The following is a 23,979-nucleotide window of genomic DNA, read 5'->3' as shown; positions in this document are numbered from 1 at the left end:
TTTAAAGTGTAGACTTTCAAATAATGATGTTCACTGCATATCTCCAGTCTGAACATACTATGTTCAATATGACTTCTGAACGTTTTGCCCACATATGACTTTTTTCTCCTTTCATTCAGCGTCTTAGTCTTTATTTTCTTGTGTTCCTGTTAAGATCTTTTCGCTAAACTTCTACTGCACAGCTTTTTTTTATTGTAACTTAGAAAATGTCCAGTCTTTTTCATAGCATTGACTATTTGATTTTCACATCTGCACTTAAAAGTTATATTTATTACTAACTTCATACAAAGATATTTATGATCAACATATTTAGGTGTATAATGGCACAACTTTGGAGCAGATAGAACACTCTTGCTCAGTGATAGGGACACTACTATTGCACCACAAGAGCCTGCCGACCTCACTTTTGTACTTGCACAGAAGTTGCTTTTATTTCCAGCTATAACAGTACTTATTTTTCATGTGTCTATACATCTCATTAGATTATCCACAAAACCTTTCTGTGTTCAGTTTTGGGCAGTACATCTCAGAAATAGTACATTAATTCTTCAGAGTGTGTAACACTAATTCACCAGAATATCACCAGAGTTTCAAGCTCTAAATTATGAAGAACACATTGTATCAATCTGAATTCTGAGTGTGAAGATGTACTGAGACACTCCTAGGCAGTACGGAAAAATTCTGTAAAATTGGAGGTGGTATTTTCCTGAGCAGATGTTAAATCAAGGCATTCTCTGGTGGGCATAAAAATACTTTATTCCTGTGTATCCCAAATATTTCTCCCCAATCAACATTACAAAAATGGGTTATCTGGTCGCTAACATGTTTGTGGGAACTTGCTGCACTCAAATTGGCTTTTATATTTTCAGAAATTACAGCTGTGCCAATACCTCAAAAGTATTGCATAATCTGGAAAGTACTGTGAGATATCTAACAACTATAATAAGCTTTATATAGACTCACATTTACTGCACAGAGGAGGTCATTCAGCTTATGTCCATGCTGGTCTACAAGATCTGACTACAGTAACACAATTTTTCAACTCTTGGCCTTTGCCCTGGAGACAATGACAATTCAAGTGAATATGTCAATACTACTTAAATGGTGTAAGAGTTTCAAACTCAGCCAACTGCTTTCCGAGTGAGTTCTGAACTGCAAAATCTTTGTGGGAGAAAAAGATTTCCCCCAACTTTCTGTTTAACCTTCCACCTCTTGCCTTGAACCTATGCACCCTGGTTATTGATTACTCTATTGATGGAAAAAACATACCCTCTCATCCAGCTTATCTATGTCCATCAATTTTATACACCTCTATCAAGCTCCCTCATAACCTTTGGTGCTCCAAGTAAAACAATCCCAGCCTATGCAATTTCACTTCATATCTCAGAAGCTTTAGCCTAGGCAGTATCCTGGTAAATCTACTGTGCATCTTCTCAGGTGGAATTGCATCATTTCAATAATGTAATGACCAGAACTGCATGTAGTACTGCAGCAGTGACGAAACCAGTATTTTATGTAGTTTCAGTAAAATGTCCCTGCAGTTGTATTCTATGCCTCAGCTAATAGAGACAAGCATCCCATAGGCCTTGCTAATGACTTTATCTACCTGCCCTGCTACTCACAGGAATCTGTGGTCTTCAAGGTCCCTCTGATCTTCAGTATTTTCCAAAGTCCTAATATTTATAATGTAATCTTTTGCCTTGTGTCTGCTCCAAGTGTATTAGAACATAGAACATAGAACATAGAACAGTACAGCACAGAACAGGCCCTTCAGCCCACAATGTCGTGCCGACCATTGATCCTCATGTATGCACCCTCAAATTTCTGTAACCATATGCATGTCCAGCAGTCTCTTAAATGACCCCAATGACCTTGCTTCCACAACTGGACGAACTTGGCTGGTTGTGGGATGTGGTGGGGGAAGGGGAGATTTTGAAGCTGATGAAGTCCACATTGATACCATTGGGCTGCAGGGTTCCCAAGCGGAATATGAGTTGCTGTTCCTGCAACCTTCGGGTGGCATCCTTGTGGCACTGCATGAGGCCCATGATGGACATGTCATCTGAAGACTGGGAGGGGGAGTTAAAATAGTTCACGACTGGGAGGTGCAGTTGTTTATTGCGAACCGAGTGGAGGTGTTCTGCAAAGTGGCCCCCAAGCCTCCGCTTGGTTTCCCCAATGTAGAGGAAGCCACACTGCGCACAATGGATACGGTATACCACATTGGCGGATGTGCAGGTGAATCTCTGCTTAATATGGAAAGTCATCTTGGGGCCTGGGATGGGGTTGAGGGAGGAGGTGTGGGGGCAAGTGTAGCACTTCCTGTGGTTGCAGGGGAAGGTGCCAGGTGTGGTGGGGTTGGAGGGCAGTCTGGAGCGAACAAGGGACTCATGGAGAGAGTGGTCCATATTAAGCCTCCTGCAGTGCCACAAGGATACAACCCAAGGGTTGCAGGAACAGCAACTCATATTCCGCTTGGGGACCCTGCAGCCCAATGGTATCAATGTGGACTTCACCAGCTTCAAAATCTCCCCTTCCCCCACCGCATCCCACAACCAGCCCAGTTTGTCCCTTCCCCCCACTGCATCACACAACCAGCCCAGCTCATCCCCTATCCCCATCCCAAAACCAGCCCAGCCTGTCTCTGCCTCCCTAACCTGTTCTTTCTCTCACCCATCCCTTCTTCCCATCTCAAGCCGCACCTCCATTTCCTGCCTACTAACCTCATCCCACCTCCTTGACCTGTCTGTCTTCCCTGGACAGACCTATCTCCTCCCTACCTCTCCACTTATACACTCCTCTCCACCTATCTTCTTTTCTCTCCATCTTCGGTCCGTCTCCCCCTCTCTCCCTATTTATTCCAGAACCCTCTCCCCATCCCCCTCTCTGATGAAGGGTCTAGGCCCGAAATGTCAGCTTTTGTGCTCCTGAGATGCTGCTGGGCCTGCTGTGTTCATCCAGCTCTACACTTTTTTATCTAACATCTCTGTGATATCACCATTAATGTCCTGACTTCCAGACAACTTTGGATCTACATATCTCATTGACTTGGCTCCCATCGACTCTTTTACTTCCTTAACCAGTCTGGCATAAACAACCTTCTCAAAAGCCAGCCAAAGTCCTCAGAAACTAGATCAAATGTATTAACATTCATTAACACTCATGGTTAATTCCCTCAAAAAAGAAATTCAAACAACATTTTGAAACATGAACTTCTCTTAACAAATCTCTGCTGATTATACTTGACTAATCCACAGGTTTTCATGTGCAGGTATGTTCAGAATTCTTTCTAATATCTTTTCCAATACCAAGGTTAGACTAAATAAAACTGAAAGAACTGCAGGTGCTGTAAATCAGAAACAAAAGCCAAAGTTGTTGGAAAAGCTCAGCAGGTCTGGCAGGATCTGTGAAGAGAAATCAGAATTAATGTTTTGGGTCTGGTGATTCTTCCTCAGAACAGTTCAGAGGAACAGAGATAACAAGGTGTAGAGCTGGATGAACACACTTCTTCAGAAAAATGAAGAAGGGTCTAGGCCCGAAACATCAGCTTTCCTGCTCCTCTGATGCTGCTTGGTTTGCTGTGTGCATCCAGCTCTACACCTTGTTATCTCAGATTCTCCAGCATCTGCAGTTCCTACTCTCCCAGTTCAGAGAAACAGATACTGCCAGACCTGCTGAACTTTTTCAGCAACTTCTGTGTTCCAAGGTCAGACTGATTGGCTGGCAATTTCCTAATCTATTATTAGCTTCTGTTTTAAATAGAAAAATGATATTAGCACTGTTCTGTGGCCTTACCGGTTGCCAGAGATAATTTGAAAATAATGCCGGGGCCCTGATATCTCCTCCTATGCTGCCCCCAATGGCCAGGATACATTTCATCTGGACCTGCAGTTTTTTTCTACATTTAAGCCTCCCAAACCTACTCGTACCTCTTCTCTTTCTCTCTCTCTCTCTCTTTCTCTATGTCTCTCTGCCTCTCATATTTTCCTTCTCATCTATTACAGTCCTCCACCATGATGTCTCTAGCTGCATTGGCCCTTTTCAATGTAAGTACGGTGGCAAAGTATTTATTGAGGTCAGTGCCCACATCTGCTCAGTCTGCACACAGATTAATGTCTTCAGACATAAGAGTAGAAATAGGCCATTCAGCCCATCAAGCCTGCTCTGCCATTCAATTAGATCGTGGCTGATCTGATAATCATCATATCCACTTTTTCCTGCAATTATTGATTCTCTTACTGATTAAAAATCTGTCTACCTCTTGAGTATACCTAGTGACTCATCCTCAACAATACTCTGCAGTAAAGAATTCCACAGATTCACAACAATGTGAGAGAAGATGTTCTTCCTCATCTCTGTCTTGAATGTGCAATCATTTATTTTGAAACTATGCCTTCTGGTCCTAAATTCTCCCAAAAAGGGGAAATAACCTCTGCACATCTTCTGTATGAAGTCCTCTAAGAATCTGGCATGTTTTAATAAGGTCACCTCTCATTTTTCCATACTCCACTGAGTACAGATCCAACTAATTCAACGTCTTCTCATAAGACAGTCCGTCCACATCTGGTATCAGCCTAGTGAGCCTTTTCTAGACTCCCACCAGTGCAGTAGATCTATCCTTATATAAGGAATACGTAACTGTCCACAATATTCCAACTAGGATCTGACTAGTACCTTGAATTGTTTTAGCAAAACTTCCCTACTTTTATACTCTATTCCCTTTGAGATAAATGGCAACATTCCAATTGCCTTCCCTTTTAACTGCTGAACTCGAATGTTAGCTTTTCATGATTCATGGATGAGGACTCCCAATTCTCTGTTTTGTAGCTTTCTGCAGCCTTTCTCCATTTAAATAATATTTAGCTCCTCTATTCTTCCTGCCAAATTCATAACCTCACATTTTATTCCATCTGCCAATACTCACTTAAACTGTCCACACCTCTCTGCAGCCTCTTTGTGTTATCCTCACTGTTTGCCTTCCACCTATTTTTGTGTTATCCGCAAATTTGGCTATAGTGCATTCACATTCAACATCCAAGCCATGAATATATATTGTTTTAATTGCAGTCCCAGCACTGATACCACTAGGTACAAGTTGCCATCATCAAATCCCAGCTTCCTATCTTCTATTAATCAGCCACTCCTCCATCCCTGCTAATATACTATCTCACACATCATGGGCTATTACTTTATCAAATGCCTTCTGAAAATCTAAATGTGTTGCTTCTCATTTAACCAATCTGCTTGTTATTTTCTCAAAGAATTCTAGTAAATTTGTAAGCCTTGATTTCCCCTTCATAATTTGTGTTGACTCTGCTTGATTGTAATTTACACTTCTAAATGCTCTTTATGGCATCTTTTAAAACAAATTATTGCATTTTCCCAGTAACAAACATTAAGCAAACCGCCTGTAGTTACCTGGTTTTTGTTTCCTTTCCTATTTAAATAAAGGTGTTACATTGATGGTTTCCAATCCTGTGGGACTTCTCCAAAATATAAAGACTCCTGGAAGATTACAACCAGTGCACCCATTACCTACTTCCTTTAATGTCCTAGGATGCATCCCATCAGGTGCAGGAACCATATTGGCCTTTAGCCCCAAAAGGTTCTCTAGCATGTTTTCTCTAGTGATAGTTATTGTATGTATTTCTCCTTCTTCCTTATCCCTTGAATATTTAGTAATTTTGGAAGGCAATTAATGTTTTCTGCTGTAAAGATTAATGCAAAGCATTTATTCAACTGCTGACATTTCCTAGTTACCCACAATTATTTCCTCAGCTTCATTCTCTAACAAGCCTATGTTTACTTTAGCTTCTGTCTTCCTTGCTATTCATTTAATTGAAGCTTTGTCTTGATGCTTGCAAGCGTAACCTCATAGTTTATTTTCTTCCTTGCTTTTGATCATTATTTTATTGTCTGTGATGGGCCTGGATTTTCTTTTAGTTATTCTCCTGTTTTTCATATATGCTAAAAAGATCTTTTGTGTTTTCCTTTATTCTACCACCAGTGTTTTCTCAGATACTTACTTTGCTTTCCTAATTTATTTTACTAGGTTCCCCCATACTTTTCTGAGGACTCTACAGTATTGAACCCTCTGTAACTGCCATTTTCCCCTTAATCCTAATCCCTTTATGTCCTTCAACATTCAGGGTTCTCCTTTCTTGGTCCCACACTATCCCTGCACAAGAACATATATGCCCTGTAATCTGGCTATTTTCTCCTTGAATACGTCCCACTGCTCTGACACAGTTTTATCTGCAAGTAGGTGTTCCCAGCCCATTTTTCTTAGTAGTTTTAGCCCTTCCTCAATTTCGAACATTTATTCTTGGCCCATTCTGATCTTTTTGATAACCATCCCATATTTAACCGTGCTATGGTCAGTATTTTCAAAATACTTCCCAACTGGTATGTATTCACCTGCCTGAGCTTATTTTCAAAAATTAGGTCCAAAGCTGCCTTACTGGGCTTTCTATGAACTGGCTAAAAAAAGTTCTCCTGGAAACAATTTAAGAATTTTGCTCCCTCCCTACATTGCAAGCTAAGACTATCACAGCTAATATTTGGGTAATTAAAATCCCTACCAGTTCTGCCTTATTATTCTGACATTTCTGAATATTTGATTATATATGTGATTCTCTGTCTCTTCCAGGCAGTTTTGGAGATAGTGTGCATCAGACAACGTGGTTGTCCTTTTGTGTTTTTTACTTTGATCTATATGGTCTCATTTGATGATCCATCCAAGCTATCTTCCACCTCAGCTTCTCTCCCTTCTCAATTAGTGAGGATGTTGACTTAAATCCACCCATACAGCATTAGCAATCCTGTCATGAGAATGTTGCTTCCAATCACTTTTCAGATTTAATCAGTCAAAATTGATCAGGTCCCTCCACCCCCAGAAATGGTTCCAGTGCCTTAGAAATCTCATTCCCTTCTTCCTGTACCATTATAGTGAACATCAGCACACATTCATCTGCTGTACACCTGATTTCCTATACTCACTACGAAATGGTACTGGAGATTAGTACTTTAAAATCCCCTTTTCAATTTCCTACTTAACTCCCTAAATTCTGCTCACAGAAACTAATTTCTCTTTTTTCCTATTTCATTGGTTCAAACACAGACTGCAATCTTTGGCTATTCACCATCCCCCCTCCCCACACTTCAAGAGAGATTTCTCTTAAACTCTATTTCTAGCCTTCATTCTCTTAGCATAAATCTATGCTCCCTGATTAATGACCTCTCTACTAATGGTAAAAAAATCCTTCCTATCCAACCATTCTATGTTCCATATAATCTTATACACTTCTGTGGAGTAGAACAGTGGCAAATGGAATTTAGCCTAGAAAAACATATTTCAAAAGTGCACAAAGCAAAGGATTACATTATGAGTGGTAACTCTTTGGAAAGTACTGAAGATCAGAGGGATCTTGGTCTGCATATCCACAAAATGTAATCTTTTTATGACATCCTTGACCTTGCACCAGGAGGCAAAATATCATCCTGGAGTCACATCTTTGGCCACTGAAGTACCTACCTACTCCCCTTGGTAATGATTTCCTGATCATTATTGCCCTTCTGAACTTTATCTACCTCCCTCATTATCAGCTTGAATACTCACAGTCTTAGTTCTGCCTTTGATTCATGAAGGAACCTTGTCTCTTACTGTTTTCCAAGGCTGAAAAATGGTTTGTGAGTGACATGCACTGTCTGGTCCTCTTAATCTGTCTGACAGTCACCCAATCCACCTCTGCCCACCCTTTCTTAAACTGTGCGCTGGCTGCTTCCTGAAAAATGCTGTGCCTGGAACTCCCAGCCTCATGAATGCACTATAGTGTCCCCAGTTATTCAAGCTGAAAGACCCCAAATAGGTCAGGCAGCATCAGTGGTGCAGGAAAGTTGATGTTTCAGGTTGGGACCCTTCATCAGGATTCACCCCAAGCTTGAATTGCTTGAGCTGGAGTTAACTGCATTAACAATACGCATTGTCATCCAGACCAACTTCGTTGAAGCAGTTCTGCTGCTGGTCTGTGTGTTTCTGAGACCTCTTCTCTCTTCCTGCTCCTTTTACCTTCTTTGCTGCCTCTTTTGAATTCCACACAGGTCCGCTGATTTAACGCAAGTCTTCCTTATAGTACGACATCATTTTAAAGAAGTGCCAGTGAGTTCTGCCCAGTATCCTGGGCACTGTTTATCCCTCAACCAATACCACCGAATGTGATGATTTGGTCATTACGTCACACAGATTCAGCATGATTATGTTAAAGAGAAATCATGTTTGACAAATGTATTGGAGTTTTTGAGTGAGTAACAAGCAAGGTTGATAGAAGCGAAGCTCTGGACATGGTGTGCATGTGTTTACAAAAGACATTTGAAAAAGTAACACTTCAAAGGTCACTGCAACACAAGTTAATAATTCATGGTGTGTGTGAGTAGTGGTAACTCACCAGCATGGATGGAGAATTGGTTAACTATCAGGAAGCAGATAATAGGAATTAATGGATCATTAAGATATTGGTTGTGATTAGTAGAATGCCACAGGGTTAAATGCTGGTGAATTAACTACTTATAACCAATGTAAGTGACTTGGATTAAAGATTTCCAATCTATGTTAGCTAACTTTCTGATGACATAAAGAAAAATAGAACAGTAAGTTGTTAGGAAGAGATAAATAGTCCACAAATGCATACAAATATGGAATGTGAGTGGTTGATGGAGTAGAAGGTAGGAAAGTGTGAACCCCTCCATTTTGGAAGGGAGAATAGAAAGGCAATATATTATTTAAATGGAGATAGAATGCAGAACTTTGCAGTGCAGAAGGATCTGGGTTGCTGGTATTTGGATTAAATGAAATTAGTATGCACATTCAGCAAATAATTAGGGAGACAAATGGTATACTGGCATTTATTGCAAGGGACATCAAGTACAAAAGTGGGGAATTGTTTGAATAGTTGTACATGTTTTTGGTGGGACTCAATATGGATCATTTGTACAGTTTTGACCTCCTTAAGAAAGTTTTGCACAAATTGAATGAGAAACATTTCAGGGAATATTCGTTCAACTGATTCCTGAAATGACAGGGTTGTCTTATGAGGAGAGGTTGTATTGTTTGATCATTTTGAAACATAAATAACACGCTCTGGGGACTTGACAAAGTTCATGGTGGAACATTGTTTTCCCCTTGTGGGCGTCTTTAGATCTGGGAGACACAATTCGAAAATTAGGGGTTTCCCATGTTAGAAAGGAACATAGAAACATAGAAAATAACAACAAGAATGGGCCATTTAGCCCTTTGAGCCTGCTCCACCATTTAATATGATCATATCTGATCATTCAACTCAGTATCCTGTTCCTACTTCCTCTCCATACACTTATATCCCTTCAGCCCTAAGAACTATATCTAATTATTCTTTGAAAGCATTCAATACTTTGGGCTCAATCACTTTCTGTGGCAGAGAATTCCACAGGCTCACCACTCTTGGAGATAAGGAGAAATTTCTCCTCATTTCGGTCCTAAATGGCTAACCCATTTCCTTAGACTTAGATTAGATGGAGATAAGGAGAATTTTTCATCCTCAGAGGTTTGTTAGTCTGTGAAATGCTCTTAATCAGGTATCAGTGGAAGCTGGATCATTGAATATATTCAACACTGAGTTTTTTGATCAACAATCAAATCAAGGATATGGGGGGAGAGTGTGGTGTGGCAGGAAAATAGAGTTGAGGGCATAATCAAGACAGCCATAAACTTGTTAAATAATGGAGCAAGATTGAGGGGCTGAATGTCCTACTTCTGCTCTTTGTATTTGTGTTCTTGTTCTGTAGTGAGATCTTGATTTGCACAAATTTTGGCCACATCTTGTACAACAGATTAAAACATTTCTTGTTTGTAAAGCGCTTGGGGTGTCCAAGTGCTTATTATGAATAATATTATTTAAATCCATAATTTTTTGCATAATGCATAATGTTTGAGTATAGAAGGCTGAGGGAAGTTCTGTAAAGGTGTTTAACATTATAAAACAATTTGAATGAATGTAATATTTCCTTTAATAGGATATCAAGAACAAAGGGGTATTCAATTAAAATTAGGGTTATGCCATTCAACAGTGACATCAGAAAGCACTCTTTCACTCAAAAAGGTAATAGGATTCTAAGACTGCACTAAAAGTTGTGAATATTGAGATAACTGCCACTTTCAAGATTGAGATTGATAGATCCTTGTTTGGTAAGGGCATCAAATAATTGGAACCACAAGTGGAAACTTAGAACTGTAATAGATAAACCATTAAATAATGGTCCAATTTACTCCTGTTCCTGTTTTCTCTTTTATGCACTTCTGCATTCCTATTTTAGTCATGCTGGTTCATTTAAGAGATTTCTAACTCATTTTACTGAGAGGAGTTGTGGAGAAGGCTTTAAAAATCATTAGAGATTTAGGCAGAGTGTACTAAACAAAATTGTTTCCAATGATTGAAGGGCCGACAGTGAGACGTCACAGATTTAAAGTGGTGAGCAAAAGAACTAGCGATGACATGAAGAAAAACCTTCTTGCATGATAAGAATTAGGTTAGGATTTGGCATACGAAGGCTGATAGGTTGGTGGATTTAGATTCAAAGGTAAATTTGGAGAACTGAACAATTACTTGAAGGATAATGACAATGCAAGATAAGGGAAAAGAACTGAGGTCTAATACCATTTAAATTGCTCTTTCAAAGAGTTCTAATGAACTCAAAGGACTGAATATCTTCCTTCTTTATTGTGCTGTTCTGTGATTCTGTGATAATGGTTACTCTAAGATTTGCTTTGTGCTGCCTGGCAAGAATTCCATGCCTTCTACTCATTAATAGCTCTTCACAGTATCTTGCCATGCATGGATGTAGCTCTTCGTCCGGAGATCAATATTTAAGCATTTAAAGATTTCAGACAATCCTTCAAATAAAGGCAAAATACTTCAGATTCTAAAAATCTGGAGTGCTGGAGAAACTCGCCAGCTCTGGCAATATCTGTAGAGAAAGAAACAGAGTTAATGAAGAAGAGTTAATACTTTTCTTTGGTATGATTCTTCAGAATTGGGCTCAGTCCTGGAGAAGGGTCTTACTGGACTTGAAACGTTAACTCTATTTCTCTCTCAACAGATGCTGCCAGATCTCCTGAGTTTTTCCAACATTCTCTGTGCTTGTTACAGACAATACTTCCTTTTTTAAACTAAACCAGTTGGTCTAAGATATACTGATATCATACAGTACACCATCTGATAATGTTGTAGAGCAGATTTGTAAGGCACTGTTTTACAAGTCATATGGTCTCAAACCAGTGTGACTCCTGAGATCTTCCCTCCAGAGATTCTCACAGCACATCTCTCTGTGGTTAAGTCACATCTTAATTTTGCATGTTTAGGATCTAGCAAATGTAACTGTAATCACTGGCAATAGGAACAGGAATAGTATCTTTTTGAGTTTGCTTCACTATTCAAATGAATCATGGCTGATCTCTTTCTTAACTCCAGCTTTCTGGCTTAGTTTTGCAACTGTAGGTATCTGGCCTAACAATTTACTCAGTTTTGAAGTATTTAATTGACGTAACTTGACAGCATTTTAGTTGAGAGTGTTGCAGATTTCCAATGCCTTTCACATGAAAAAGTACTTTCCAATATCATCTCCAGTGCTCTAGATCTTATTTTAAATTGTATAATCTTGTTGTGGGCTCCTTCAGAAATAGCTTCTCTCTATAATTGTAACACAAGTGGTGGTACAGTCATTTCTGGGTTTTGGATTCATGAATTAAACACAAAAATCAAGGTTGAGTTTGAAGTGCAGAACTGAGGGTGTGTTGAGCTGCCTTTTAGATGAGGTGTTTAACTAAGATCCTGTATAAGACATTTCTTGGTCCTCTTTTGAAGAAGATCAGTGGTTTTCCACGATGTCCTGATTAATGTTAATTCCTCAATCTATACCAAAATTATATGGTAATTCTCACATCGCAGTTCATGGGAGTGTCAACTGTATGTATTCATTGTGAAACATGCTACATAAGCCCAACTTTCTTTTTTTTACCCTTTCTATCAAATTCCTTTATCATCTTAAATGCCTTAATGACATAAAAATGGAGCCATAAAGTAAATACATACATTTCTAAAAATATTCACATTTTAACTCATTTCAATGTAGGATTAATGTTCTGTTGGCAATATTTTATCAGTTTGTCCTTACGTAGCATTTGCTGTTTGTATATTACTCACACAGGTGAGTTTGATTAGAATTGTTTTTAAAGAATGCAATTCTCTGGTGGAATCCTAACTAAACTTTTTGAACAACATTACATTTCTGAAAAAGTTTAAAAACTGACTGGATTTTATGTAGCATTTTTTCATGATGACAGGCATCTTGAAATACTTTACAGCAATCAAACACATTTGAAATGTGGTCATTACTATAATGTAGAAAATATGGTAACCAATTTGCACACTGCAAACTCCTACAAACAGCAATGTGATAATGACCAGATAATGTAATTTTGATTGAGCAATTGACATTGACCTGGAATCTGTGCAAAATTTAACTGATCTTCTTCAAAAAAGGGCCATGGGATTTTTTTTACAGCACAGGGTCTTGGTTACACACCTCATTGAAAGACAGCACAACACCCTCAGTTCTGCATATGAAAATTAGCCTGGATTTTTGCGCTTATATTCTGAAGCGGACCATGAACCCAGACTTTGTGCCTCAAAAGTTAGAAAAGTTAGTTTTAAAAAATTACCTTTCAATCAGTTGAATGTAAATATAAATAAATGTTGAATCACATGTGTAATGAAATGATTTCTCTTGTGCTACAAGATCTTCTTTTATAAAGGATGCAATCATTTGATTTTCTTTTAGCCATTACTGCCATTGGAATATTTGATGAAATATGGTTGGAATTAGCACAGCTGCTTTATTTATCCACATTGAAATAATGGGCAAGGCATTTCAATATCATAATTATGCAAAATTAGGCAATTATAAACTACACTTGCATGGAAGGTGCAAGCGCAGTTCTAAATGTTATACAACCCATCAAAGTTTTTATCGGCGGAGGAGAACATGGTCTTACAAAACTGAATGTGATCGAGAGGATAACAGAAATAAGAAGCTCAAGTGGATTTTTTTTTCATCCAAACGGCGTATGTTTTGAGTTTTGAGTTGGCAGATTGCGAAAGACCAACATTGAGAGTTTTGGTGACAAATCTTGGATATTGTGGCTGAGTACCAGGCGATGTGGAGCAGACATATTTGGCAATCAAATCCAGTTACCACTGACATTGTTTATGTGTCAGCACACGTAGATAGAAATATAAAAGATAAATTAAAGTTTCATTTGTCACACTAATTCGATTATTACAATGGGTTATTCATCGTTTGCTTTGCCAGATTCATTTCCACTTAACCAGCAGCTTTGTTTCTTCAAAGTCTTATTGTCCTATTTATAGCTACATTTAAAATAAAACTTTAACTTTCAGAGTCTTTCTTATAGCTCTATTCTGGCTATTTTTTTTGTCTCTAACTTTCCTACATGAATTTTCCAACTCAGTTATTACTTGCCAAAATAAATACAATGTTGATTAGAAGGCGATTGCAACAGTTTCCAAGATGGAAGTAAATAACAATTCTCCCTGTGGTCACTCCGGACTGTAGTGATTATTTTCTATTCATTTTTAGCGCTAGATTCTTTCCAAAACAGGTGTCTCCATTCTTGGCACTTATTTTTGAAACGCGGCGAGTAGTCTTGCATCAACCCCAGAGGCGCAATTCTGAGTAAATGGAAAAACACACCAAAACATTAAAGGAACAATTGCTTAGAAAAGGAAAGCGCTGATGAGGTGTAGAGGAAACCTGTTTATTAACATTGGACACCCCTTATCGCCGACTGCACACAGGACGTTCCAGATGGATCGCCCGTACAATAATTCATATTTTTGTAACAATATTGTGCAGTGCCACCCGTTCATGTGGATTTCAGATTACTAACAGCACGATTCTGAGGTTACAGATTACATTCGTTGTTTTCCCGCACTGTAATCTGACAGGGAACGCTACTTTATTTCAGACTCCGGAGGGACTTGGGAAACACGTGCTGCATTTGGCAGGAGCTCGTTATCAAAACATTCAGGATTCTGACATTTTGCAGCTTCAAGATCAGGCGACCTTTTGTGCCAAAGCGCGGATGGGGATAAAATGTGTACGTATTTTTTTCTCTCTTAAACGGTCGATTAATCTTTCTTCCGCAGTTTGCGATTTCAGCATATCGTGAAAGCCACCAATTATTTATTCATGAATTCAGTGCCCTACTTGAATGCAGCTGCGGATTTTATTTCCCCCACATTTACTTTCCAGGGTCCATAACTTTTTTTTTGAAATGTTTGAAGGCTTTGCAAAAGAGATTTTAAAATGTTACTTAAAATCATTTTGGCCGAATATAACGACGTTAGTTGACGTATTATTAATTAATTCAGCATTTAATCGAATTATATTTTTATTGCAATCTATAAAACATCCTTAGTGGAAAGGGTTGATATGTAGTACTTATTCTACTCAGTACTTGACCGCTAGCAATTTGTCGAACTCACCTTGCATAAGTGTTAATTACCCTTCAAAAGCAAAATACTACTGATGCTGGAAACCTGAAATAAAAGCAGAAAATACTGGAAATAATCAGCAGTTCAGGCAGCATGTGTGGATCACAATAGCCCTGATGCTTCAAGTCGATAATGACCTTTCATCAGAACTGATGTCACTTTTAAGTGCGACTGTTTCTCAGCTTAACTTCGGTCCGATCCTCTACTGCAGTGCTGAAGAAAAGGATTGCTTTGGGATGCTACTTTTCACACACTAGAAGTGGGGTGTTGATGTAGGAGACAGGGCAGCTAGTTTGAAAAGAGCAATCAGGAATGTGACAATGATCACAAAATCAGTTTGTTCTTGTAATGCTGATTTAAGACAAATATTGGCCACAATGACACCGCTGCTCTTAAAAATGGTACCGTGAGAATATTTCACATCCCTTGCCAGCACAGATAATACCTTATCATCTCATGTGAAAGAAACACCTCCAAATATGTAGACCTAACCCAGTACCGCACTGCCAAATGCCAGTCTTAATTTGTGAGTTCACGTTTTAGAGTGAAGCTTAAACACAATTTAAATATTGCTGAAAAAAAGACGTTATTGAAGCTTTTTGTTTTGCACTCAACAGGACATATGCAAGAGTTTCAAATTTAAAATAAAGTCATAGTCGTACAGAATGGAAACAGACCCTTCAGTCCAACCAGTCTATGCTGACTATAATCCCGAAACAAACCAGTCGTACCTGCCTGCACTTGGCTCATATCCCTCCAAACATTTCTCATCCATGTGCTTATCTAAGTGTCTTTTAAATATTGTAACTATACCTACATCCACCACTTTCTCTGAAAGTTCATTTCACACATGAACCACTCTAAGTGTAATAAATTTGTCCTTCATGTCTTTTTTAAATATTCCTCCACTCACCAAAAACTATGCCTTCTAGTCTTAAGTCCCTCACCTTAGGGAAAAGACACCTGCTGTCTCCTTATCTATTCCCCTCATGATTTTATAAACCTCTGCAAGGTCACGTCCCAACCTCTTATGCTCCAGTGAAAAACGTCCAAGCCTATTCATCCTCTCCTTATAACTCAAATCCTCCATTCCTGGTAAATCTCTTCTGAACCCTTTCCAGCTGAATGATATCCTTCCTAGGACAGGGTGAGCAGTACTGGACACAGTGATCCAGAAGAGGTCTCACCAATGTCCTGTACAATCTTAACAAAACTTCCCAACTCCTATATGCAAAGATCTGAGCCATGAAGGCAAGCATGCTAAATGCCTTCTTAACCACCCCATCGCTATGTGATGTAAACTTCAAAGGATTATATCCCTGAATGTCTAGGTCTCACTATTCTACAACACTATCCAAGGCCCTACTCTTAATTGCATAAGTCTTGTCTTTGTTACATTTATCCAAATTAAACTCCATGTGCCACTGTTCAGCCCATGGGCCCAACTGATCAAGGTCTCTTTGTAATCTTAGATAACCTTCTTTACTGTCCACTATGCCATCAATCTTGGTGGCATTTGCAAAATTATTAACCTTGCCTTCTGTTATTCTCATCTAAATCACTTACATGAACGACAAACAAAAATGGACTCAGCACCGACCCTTGTGGAATACCGCTGGTCACAGGAATGCAGTCCAAAAAAACAGCCCTCCAATATTACTCTCTGTCTTCTGCCATTAGGCCAGTTTTGTATCCAGTTGCCAATTGTATCCTATTGGCAAGCTCGCCCTGAATCCCATGTTATCTAACTTTAATAATTAGTCTACCATGTGAAATTTTGTCACTAAAGTCTAAATAAATGATGTCTACCACTTTGGTCTCATTTGTCTCATTTACTTGCTCAAAAAAACTTAATCAAGTTTGCAAGTCACAATTTCTCTCACACAAAACCATGCTACTATCCCTAATCATACCTTGCCTCTCCATATGTGTATAAATCCTATCTTTTAGAATCAGTTCCAACAATTTGCCCACCTCTGGCATCAGACTCATAGGCCTGTAGTTCCCAGCCTTCTCCTTACATCTTCCTAAACAAAGGCACAGTATTAGCCACAGTCATTTAGCACCTCACCAATTTATACAGCATGAAAAATAGGGTCAGAGGTAATGGGAACTGCAAATGCTGGAGAATCCGAGATAACAAAGTGTGGAGCTGGATGAACACAGCAGGCCAAGCAGCATCTTAGGAGCACAAAAGCTGATGTTTCGGGCCTACACCTTTCATCAGAAAAAGATGAAGGGTCTAAGCCCGAAACATCAGCTTTTGTGCTCCTAAGATGCTGCTTGGCCTGCTGTGTTCATCCAGCTCCACACTTTATGAAAAGTAGGGTGTTGTTTGGGGTTGACAATTGGATCCTGATTGATTGGGGTATTGTCATGGAGATAACAATACAGAGAACGTTTTAGTTACACTGCAAGAAAGACATTGGTTGAAGCACGCCATGGGGAATATGCAGGAAATCTCCAGATTTTTGTTTGAATGAAAATGTGCGATAACTGGACAATTTTTTTTGTCTTTATAGGGTTGGACTCTGCCAAACAATACATAAAGCTTCTGAGAAGTTTAGGTGAGCCATATTGCAAGCCTGACTGGTGATCTTAAATTGGCTGCTAGTGTAATTTTTTGGCACAAGTGGGACTGTTCAGTAAGTGCTGCTGAATTATGAAATCATATCCAACATTGGACACTATGTTTGGGTCTTGCAAGCGTGGTCTGTTGAGTGTGATTAGTATTCTGCTTGTTGTGAACAGCCAAAGGAACATGCTGCTTGATATGATCCACCTGTCGTGGGTTTATACAAACTACATATCTTGTAACATATCAGGACTGAAATTAATTTTCTACATTACTCATTACACATTTCTGTAGTAGGCAGAACATCTTTTTTGTTTGACTGCAGCATCCTATATCCTAAAATGCATTTCCTCACCTTAAAAAAGTGATGGAATAAAATTTCGTTAGGCTGTGAGCCACCAAACCAAATTATTAACGAAAAATAGATCAGTGAGGCACTGTAGATTTATAGTAATTATAGTAATTATGTACCTAACAATTCCAACTCAGAAGATGAAAGATTCTATCAATGGTGCTAAACTTCATTCTGAGCAGGAAAGCTGAAAAGCTAATGTTTACTGAAATAACTCAGCGAAGTATCCCGTCTCCAAGTCACCATTTATTTACACTTGGAGCGCCTTTGGCCTTGATCCAGCTCTGACAGAGCCAGCTCTCAGAGTGAACTGAACTTCTGACGCTCTTGTTTATATCTGTCAGCAATGGCTCCCTGTGTGGACCAGACTATCAGCCCCAATCAGGGAACTCCTATTCTATGAGGTATATCTGGCTGACGTCATTACAATCACTGCGTCCCTCCCCTTCTGAGTGTGAGGACATAGGCTGGTTCTTTTGTGTAGCATTTTAGCTCCAGGTCAAGTATCTCCAATTCTGCCTCTGATACAGGTGGTGTGTAATGCACAGTAGCTCACATCTTGTGTCTGGAACGTTTTGGAAGAAATTCATTTGCCTCTTTAGGCAACAAAGGTGCCAAGGCAGCAACGTCTGCCATGTCATCTCAGATCCTGATGTATCTTCAATGCTTGATCAAGAGGGTGTACCAACAGGTTCCAGTACAATCAGAAAGGCAGTCAAGGAGCTGGACATATTTTGTTCCCATACTGTTTGTGAGTTTGCAGTTTTTATACAGTGTTTGTGCTTGTTTGGGACAATGGCATCTATCTCAACTTGATTCATCACTGGATCTGACCTCGTATCCACCATGAACAAAAACAGAGGTTGCTGGAAAAGCTCAGCATGTCTGGCAGCACCTGTGAAGAAAAAAAATCAGCATTAATGTTTCGGGTACAGTGACTCTTCTTCAGAAGTCACATGCCGCTTATCCATGCAGTGCCATTCCTATGGTTCTAGTGCCAAACTTCGTCCTCTGAAGTAAACTGTCTGTTTTGCTTAGTGGAGCCTTGTGTCTGGCATTGGCATCCCTGATGCTGTTTTAACCTCCTCCCAGGTCCAGGAAGATTAGGTATAATCTGGTGTGGAGTCTTCTCCTCATCAACAACTCTGCTGGAGCTATCCCTGTAGATGCATGAGGAGTGGTCCAATAATTAAATAGGAAGTGGGACTGTTCGGTATCTGGTGCCTCAGGGAAAGTTAAGTTCCTAATAACTGAAAAAGCCATGGGTCCGCCAGCTCTCAAGAGACTTACTCGTTACATTCTATCTGCCCTAATGTCATTTGTCTCGAAAAAATAATGCTTTCTTTCCATATACTTGGCCTAGTCTTCAACAGCATGTTCTAACAAGTCAAGCTTCCTAAATAATTGCATGATGTCAGAAATGCTTACACTAGCTCAAAAATGACTGTTGTGAGTGAATTTCTTCAGGAGCATGCTTTTCTCTCATTGCCATTGAAGTAACTCCACAGAGGCTGGTATCCTGTCATAAAGGCACTCTTTATTTACACATGGAGAGTATTTGATGCTGGCCCGGCTTTCTCAGAGCCAGCTCTCAGAGTGAAGAGAAACTCTGATACTCCTGTTTATATCTGTCAGCTAGGGCTCTCTGATTGGACCAGGTTAGCAGTCCCTATCAGGGAACTCATATTCTGTGAAGTCCACCTTGTTACAATTGCTACAATTACGTCGAATGTCAGGATTCTGTGTACTGAGCCTGAAAAGTGTGTCTCCAACCTGCAGACAGTGAAATCTGCTTGGCAGTTTAACTTCAGGTAGCCCTGTATTTGGCTACCTGAGGCCCTGCCGTGCATGTGGGCTCCTGACACTGCTGGCTCAGTCAGTCACACCATTGGGAAGTATGAGCTCTGCTGAGGCAAATTGGAGACCTCAGATGTTGCAAAATGTAATTGCCTTCAGGCAGGAAAGTAGAAATGAGTATTGCAGAGCCAAGGGTGATAGACAGTGCAGACCAGAGGGCACACCCCTCCAGCGGATGGGTCTTAGGAGTTGCCTTTCCCTTCCAGCTGCTCCCTCTGTGGGGCGTGAAACTTCAAACTCCAATATCTCAGGGAGTCTATCCCATAAAGTTACTGGCAACCCCTTGTGATGAGGAGCCTACACCACTATCAGCAAAATGTTGGTAGACACATAAATTGGCCCTTATTTAGTCCTTTAATCATGCCAATTTGTCGACCATTTCCTTGGTACAGCAGCTAATTTACCTTGCAGTCCCCCAATGGGCAACATACCCAGCAGCAGGACAATATTGAAGACCTGTTCTGATGTTGTTCATACTACTTTGTTGGACCCTTCCTCTAATCCTGCCATACAGGGAGCAGTCACATTCTGCTCAAGCTCTATAAAAGCTGTGTGTTGTTTTCTGCAGACCCCAGTCATCCACCAAAGAATTCTTGGGGCCAGGTGGATGACTAAATCCGAACAAGGTAGATTGAAATTTAAGTTAAAATTTAACAATGGAAATTAAAAAATGCACACCATAAGGTCAAATAGAGTTCTAATTCAAACACAACATGAAACAACAATTCATGTCTATATGGTACTATCTTTAATGAAGAAAAAATATCCCGAAGCATCTTAAAGATGAAAAATGTAAAAGCTAGGACCAAAAATAAGATATCAGGATACATGACCAAAGCCTTGTTCAAAGATGGGTTTTAAGGATAGACTTAACATTGATTATGGCAGATGGGGATTGGTGGGAAGAGATGCAAATGGGAGGCAGTACGGTTGATTCAAACAAAGGATTCTAGACTGCAGCACCCTCACTCAAAGGCATGATCACCATTAATAAATGAAGGCAGGAAGAAATGCATAAAAGGGTTCACAGCATCAGGTGTGCTTGAACATGTTTGACGGAGGGGAGTGTAGTGCAGGTGGCAGTGGGTGATCTTTGAATTGTAATGGATATTAATGGAAAATAAATTTTTCAGCTTTTCCTTATTGCTTGCTAGACAGCTAATGCTCTTTGAGGAATTTAAAAAGTCACAGGTACAAGAAATCAGGAAACATAAAAAGCAACCTGAATTATACAACTCAGTGATCATCATACACCACTCGAGTGCATGCCATTTATGGTACTTTGTGTTTCCCAGCCAAAAAAAACACACTCTAAAATTGAAATGAATAGACAACACAAAAAGTGAAAGAAAGGAAAGCTTGACCTTATGTAGCCTCATATTGTCTCCATCACAAACAGTACCTACTTTCAGCTTCATAATATCGTCCATCCCTACTCCTGCCTCAGCCCGTTGTTATGGTCCAGGCCAGACTCCCACAAAATATTTAAGAAGGTAGCCTAGACCTTAACCTTTTCTTATTTTAGAGGTCAAAGTGAAGTGGGTGTTCCGGGTGAGATGCAACTGGTCGAACCACTCGGCATTAAGCAAACCACAAGTTATGTAAACACAATGGTTAAAAGATGAACAAAAGTAAGTGGAATTTAGAATAACATAACTATTGGAAAACTTAACTGAATACTCAGTACACTAACTTAACTAATTAACTTGCAATATGATAACATCCCATAAACCCACCGCTTGGCAAAAAGATAAATTCAAACACAGATTCTTACACTCAGGAGGAAACTAACATCCAGGGAGATTTCAGAGAAAATCAGTTAGGAATCAATTACTGAAGCTTGCAATCCTTCTGAACCCAAAACATCTTGTGGCTTCTACAGCTAAAAAATACCTAGCAAAAAAACCTGAACTGGGAGAATTGGCCACTTCCCTTCCATTGTACAATTGTTTTTAAAAACACCTAAAGGCCACCTCTGATTGTTGGCTTAGGTACTGTCTTTTAGCCATTTTGATACCTCTGGCTTTACAAACTCTCTTAAAAAAAAATCCAGGGCAAAATAGCCTTTTTAAAGTGACCACATTGTCACACCATCTGCTACTGGAAATGATCATCCATGCTTTTGTTATCTCCAGACCTGATTATTACATTTTTCACCTGGCAGTTTTGGAAGCACATATTAATTATTTTAGTGCAATTTACAATGATGTTTCAATTTGACAAAGTAAGAGTATTCTTTCCTATGAATCAAAAGAATGTAGGAGATTATTGCTTGTGGTGTTGGAAGACTACATTTACTTCCTGCGAAGTTGTCCTGAGAATGTTAGGATGAGCTGATATAGAACATAGAACATAGAACAGTACAGCACAGAACAGGCCCTTCAGCCCACAATGTTGTGCCGACTCTCCATGACAATAATAATTTCTAGTACATTTACCAAATAATGAAGAAACTATATATATGTAAGTCAAGATGGTGTATGATATCCACAACATTGCTGTTCTTAGCCTTCCCTGTGGTAGAAGTTGTATGAGCTTGCTGTTGAAATAAACTTGGTGAGTTGCTGCAGGCATCTTACCGTTTGTACATACTGCAGCCACAATATGCTTGGATTGAAAAGGTAAATATTGATTCCAATGGGCTAATCAAATAGAGTGCTTTGGACTGATTTTGAGGTTTGCTGCAGTTGCACCTATCAAAGTAACCCAAAGATGCTGAATAGGCTTGAGCTGAGCAGTGTGGAATAATATTCCCTCTTTTTAAATTACTGCTGATTAAGCTTCTGGTTGGTTCAGTATTGACTTCCAGAAAGGTGATTTTGGAGGATTTATTGATGTTGGAAGTCAGGGAAAATACCTTACATTTCTCTTGAAGAATACTTGGCACAAATGCAGCATGACTGTTTTTGCCACCTGTCAATCCATTACCTGGAATTATACATATTCTGTTGTAAATTACCATGATCTGCTCCTTTGCTGGAAAGATTATGAATGATACTTATGGAATTATGGGTGACCACTCCACTCTAGACCTTATGATACTTTTCGAGAAATAGATGGTTGTTTCAAGAATGCTTCCCTGAAGTAGTCATAGAATCATAGACTCCCTACAGCATGGAGGCAGGTCATTCAGCCCATCAAGTTTGCAAAGAATCCGATATTTAGTTCTAATGTTAAAACCAGGCTCAAATCATCAGTATTCTAGTGAGCATAAAAACATCCAATGACATCATTTAAAGAGGAGCACAAAGTTCTTCTGTCCACATTCGTTCAACGATTACCACTAGGACAAATTAACAGATCAATTGTCGCATTTATATTTGTGGGACTTTGTGCACAAATTGGCTGCTGCCAAAATAAATAATTGACTGTGTTCCACTTTGGGATGTTTGAAAGTTGTGAAAGTGCTGCAGAATATAAAAGAATTCTTTATGTTTCCATGAGTATTGTTAATGTCTCTGCATTGGTATATAGTAGATAGCGAAAAGCTTATCCTATTGTTAAAAAATGTGCTTTTTAAAGTATCATTTGCAGTCTTTTGGAGGAGAGGGCCAATTTTGTACAGTATATTATGCCAATCCCTGATAATCTAATGCAGCAGGTTGATTTTTTTTGCCCCTTGAAAGTGCAAAAGATAATTACCTATCTGGAGTAATGGCAGTAGCTCATCTGTTGAAATTGTGCATTCTACTCTGAATGATAGTAGATTTTTTCACTATCTAGACTAATTTGCTTTAAAACACTAGAGCTGTTTCACCTATATTAATCAGAAGTGATAAATAGTAACAGTATTTTGTTTTTCATAAATTGAATCTATTATTCAGCCCTATAAATACTGTGACTGGATGGCATCAGAATGAATTTTGAACTTGTCTTCTCAGTGCTCAAGCATTAATTGTTTGAAGTCCACTGTGGTAAACGTTTGAACAAGGGTTCCAGAAAACCAAACAATGAAGGCATTAAAGCACTCCCAAGGCCATTTCTGTAACAGAGTTCCATAAGGTAATTTTGTAGACCAAAAACAACAGCTAGTGTTTATTTTAGTATAACCTTGGACTTAAGATTGAAACAAAATAGCAAACCTTTTGCAGCGTGGTGGTGAAATTTGATAAAAACCTCAGTGTTCTGATCCATGAAATGTTCAGGGCCTTTATATGCCTTGCATGCTGAATTCCTCATTTATATTTTGCTGCTACAGAAGCTGCATGTGTGTCAAATAAAATAATGGAGTGGAACTGGAGACAAAGGTTGGCATATTAGAACATCAATGAGGCAAAAGATTTCCATTGTCTAATGTGTGCTGCTCTGTTCCATTAAATTGTGCTTAAATTCATATTGCATTTATGTGTATAAGCAAGAGAATTCCAGGTGTCAACATAATGTGGGAATTAGTTCCATATGCTTTGTTGCTGACATCCTTTACTGGGTTTTGAAATAGATATCGATTTCTGAGATGCAATATCGCTTGTTCAAAACAATAATTCAATGCCTTCTGTTAAATATAAGCACATCCTTTAGGAGACTGATAACTCATACAATGTATGTATCTCACAGAGTCATCAAAAATACCTTCAGTTTTGCTCATTTGA

At 39.2% G+C, this 23,979-nt stretch overlaps 1 long non-coding RNA gene across 3 annotated transcripts in view; it reads left to right on the top strand.

Annotated features, from left to right (window-relative positions):
• The window catches only part of LOC125454655 (uncharacterized), a 173,643-nt gene that overhangs the window by 4,750 nt on the left and 144,914 nt on the right, over positions 1–23,979 (top strand). For all 3 annotated transcript variants that reach the window (XR_007248069.1, XR_007248070.1, XR_007248071.1), the window contains exons 3-4: positions 14,078–14,209; positions 17,129–17,173. This is a non-coding gene — a long non-coding RNA (uncharacterized LOC125454655). The remainder of the gene's footprint in view (positions 1–14,077; positions 14,210–17,128; positions 17,174–23,979) is intronic.

The sequence above is a fragment of the Stegostoma tigrinum genome, chromosome 9, assembly GCF_030684315.1.
Source record: "Stegostoma tigrinum isolate sSteTig4 chromosome 9, sSteTig4.hap1, whole genome shotgun sequence".
In the NCBI taxonomy this organism is placed as follows: domain Eukaryota; kingdom Metazoa; phylum Chordata; class Chondrichthyes; order Orectolobiformes; family Stegostomatidae; genus Stegostoma; species Stegostoma tigrinum.
Note: the sequence above shows the minus strand (reverse complement) of the source record. Positions and strands in the feature narration are given on the sequence as shown.